This window comes from Empidonax traillii, unplaced genomic scaffold (assembly GCF_003031625.1).
Source record: "Empidonax traillii isolate 1590-97213 ecotype Southwest subspecies unplaced genomic scaffold, ASM303162v1 scaffold103:size1334136, whole genome shotgun sequence".
Taxonomy (NCBI): domain Eukaryota; kingdom Metazoa; phylum Chordata; class Aves; order Passeriformes; family Tyrannidae; genus Empidonax; species Empidonax traillii.
The window spans coordinates 1,326,645-1,330,449 of record NW_020955296.1 but is presented as its reverse complement, the minus strand read 5'-3'; the positions used below and the strand labels follow the sequence as shown (position 1 = coordinate 1,330,449).

The window sequence follows — 3,805 nt, the reverse complement described above, 5'->3', positions numbered from 1 at the left end:
TAATGGATACAGTAGTGATTTATGTTGAGTTTTTAGTTCTGAAAAGAAAGAAAAACATAGCCTTTTGTTTCATTTTACATTTTCCCAAGGTATTTTTCTCAAGTTCTGTAACTGAATGCATGTTTGAGCTTAAATATTTTGTGGCAAGTAATGGCAGCCCAGACACTGAGCCAAGAAGAAAAATAGAGCGGTTCTTAGGTGCCAAGCCAAATATTCAACTGGTATAATTAACTAACTTATTCCATTGCACTTCTGAAAGGTAATTAAATTTCCAAACTTTTTAAAAATTATTATTATTTTCTCAGTTATCTTGTCTGGTAAGTTAACTTTGATTTTATATGTGATGTCTATTTAATGTAGACAGCAAGGTGTGTAAATCTGCATGAGTTGAAACAGGAACTCTGCTCTGGTAAACAAAATCAGAATATTTTTAAGTGATGATATTGAATAATCATGTTTGTGCCAGCTAGTAAAAGAGTCCAGGTGAAACTGGGTGTTCCCAATGCTGTAAGGTGATCAGGTTAGTAAGTAATAAGAGAGCAGGCTGGATGTGCAATTTCTAGTGCTCTTGAAAATACTTGCGTATCTGTATGGTTCCTCCCTGCCTATTCAGTACTCCCCACCATTTCACATGTGCTGTTTACAGTCCCTGTGCACAAACACAACTTTGGGCCTGGCATTTGTTTTAGTGATCACTGAAGGTCTGCTGTGCTAGATGGACCCTTGTGATAACCATGGGAGAGAAGGGAGGTGCACTTCTCTCGTGTGCACAGATCCACAAGTGAGGTGGTTTGCCACTAATTTACTGCCATTTTCACAACACTTTTCTCAGAGATCACTTTGTCTTCCTCTGTAGTATATGTAGGTAGGTTTCTCATCTGTAAGAAAATCAGGTGTCAACTGACATTTTCACTCTTTGCAAAGTGATGGTGAGTTAATGCAAGGGCTTAGGATAAGCCAAAAATATAAAGTACTTTGTGGTTTATCCTGCTCTGGGAGACAGTTTCTTGAGAAAATTCCTGCTTCAGGTGCGTGAGAAGTAAAAATTGAAACTAAGCAGCAGAGAGCAACTTAAAATTGCCATGTCAGCAGCTGCCATGCTACAGACTGGGACTTTGTCCAGTTGTTTTTGTAGTGTTTCCAGCATAAGATTTCCCAGATGAGTGTGTGGAGTTATGGGTACATTTATGATTAATACCCAAAAGATGTACAAGTACTAAATGAAACTGTGTACCCAAAGAAACAAAATCCTTAGTTTTGCTGGCATGTCAAATAAATTAACAGGAATCCTGTGGTATCCTGGCAGCAAGTAATCTGTGCAGAATTAATTGATGCAGAAAACTCACTTTAAATCTAGAGTTCAATAGGTATTTAAAGAGACAATATGATGTTGAGTGTTTTATGATGAGATAGATCAGAGAGAGTGCATGAAATGTCAATGCTGGGTTGACATCTCATAAGTGGATGCAGTGGATGTCACCATCCCCAAGAGTCACACTATGTGCCTGAGAGTATTGTCCAAGTTCTTCTTGAACTCTGTCAGGCTTGGTGCTGTGACCACTTTTCTGAGAATATTTCTAAAATGTCTCTTCTTTAAGACACACTGTGAGACACTTGCAGATTTTCTGTGTGTCTCTACTTTTCCCAAAGGTAGTGAAAATCATTAATTGTTCAGGATTTACTGATGCTCTGATACATTATCATAATTAACATGTGGCTGGCTGCTTAATATGTAACATGACTTTTTTTTCCCATACACCTTAAAACTTTCTTGGTGGATCCACTATATCAAGCAGAACATGCGATAATCCAATTGTTCTTCCCTGAAATGAAGGATAAACTAAGACAGAGGAAAGTACAAAATGTTTTTCTGCCAATTTGCTAACATTTTGTTTTGAGCATTCAGATCCCAGCCCTGGTGTGTAGGTTATGTGAAACTGAGTTTATATAATGAAGGACTGGAGGCTGAAATTCTTGGCATTGTTTTGGAGAATAGTAGCATTTATATACATTCTTGCTAGGTAGACTGCTGATGGGGGATTCAATAGTGTTGATGGTTTGTTAAGTTTCAGTTTGCAGCCTTTGCATAAGTATTTCTGTGTTTTCTCAGGACAGCAACTTCTAACAAAACTGAATTTGTTGTATGTAAAGATTTTGCTCAAGCTCAACTAAAGAAGTAGCTCAAATTCTATACAACGTAGTGCAAAGAACGTAAATATCATGAGCAATGTCTGAAGAAGCAGGAATGCGTTTCAGAAGCAAGTTTTTATCATATGTCAAGGCAAGCAAACTTCAGTTTCCTGAAAAAAAAATTTCAAAAGATTGCATGAATGAGTAGCCAAAACAAATGACTTAATTCTCAGTCCTGTAGGGAAGGTCTTAGATCTAAACAGCCTAGAATGTGTGTTGTCAAGGATCATTAAATCTATAATCTGTGATTCTTGCTATGTTTTACACTTAACATAGGGCTTTGATTCTGAGAAGCTGTAGCATATCCATAATCCTCATATCTGATTTTCACAAAGTGCTTAATGAAGTAGTTAGCTCACATTATTAAAGCCTACAATGTATTAGAAATATTTACTTTGGTTAATGTAAATCTTGAATTTGTTACTAGTTCTAGGATGGCTGCTGTGTTACCTTCTGGACCAAGCTTACTGTTCAAGTTTAGGCTGTATTTTCTATAGTTTGGCTTATTCAGGAAACAGTGATGCTTGAGAAATTTCTGCCCCCTTTGTCTGCTGAAGCATCAAGAGCTGAATCAGACATCTATGAAATGGTTATTTTAAAGAAGATAAAAGTTGATTGCCTCAAGAAAAGGCATTCTGTCTTGTGGGTTTTTTGGTAGGGGTGTAATTGTAGTTATCTCTTGGTATCATCACTGGGCTTGTTGAATTTGCCATTCTTAACTCTGGTGGGGTTTGTAGAAATGGTGAAGGGGGAAAGCAAGGAACTTTGGTTTGACTTATTGAAGGAAAGCTGCAAACCTCTTTCTACATTTTCTCCCTCATTTTAGTTCTTAAAAAGTCTTTCATGACACAGTATGGGTCTGTTGAGCAGAGGCATTGCCAGTGCCAGTGGACTGGAAGTGGACAAGTGGGATATTAAAAAATGGATATAGAAGGGACATCACAATTAGAAAACTTTCAGTTCAGAATCTAAAATTAAATGCCTCGAATGTGCCTAGTGTTTCCTCAGTGTCACAGCAAAGCCATGAACCAGACCTATTTGCTGTTCCTGCATAACTCACAACTGTGTTTATAGCAGCACTTCAATAAAACTGCAGTGGTGTTCACGACGATTCACTGGGACCTTGGTCCCACACAAGACTGAAGGTTAAGCATATTGGCTTGCTGTGTTGAAATTACTGAGATCTCTTTATGCTGAAGCCTGATCTCCCCAAGCTGCAGTAGACTAAGGCATTGAATATTTTGATTCAAAGGAGTGTGAATGATGAAATGTTTTAAACAGTGTATCATCTGATCTTCTTTAGAATAGTTGACAGGAGGGGGAATACTGAATAAAAACTTGTGACTGTTGCAAATAGTGGGGAAGAAAAATATGAAACATGGCATGAGTAAAGACCGTGCTTTTTAGAACTTCTTCCTTTAACTTGTGGCTACTTGGTTAAAATGCAGAAGATGCCCTGTTTTTGAGTGAAACATGGTTATTGCTGCCTTGAAAGTTAGAGATTAGTTTATTATCCTGTGTGCCTCTAGTAACTAATTGCAGGTAGCAAATTATTTTAAAGCTTTTGGTTAGTTGTTTAAAACTCTGTAATGACGTTGAATATATGAGTAGCACA

General features: G+C 37.4%; 1 protein-coding gene across 1 annotated transcript in view; it reads left to right on the top strand.

The window, feature by feature from the left end:
- Positions 1-3,805, top strand: part of LRP5 (LDL receptor related protein 5) — a 107,498-nt gene that overhangs the window by 731 nt on the left and 102,962 nt on the right. The window lies entirely within an intron of this gene.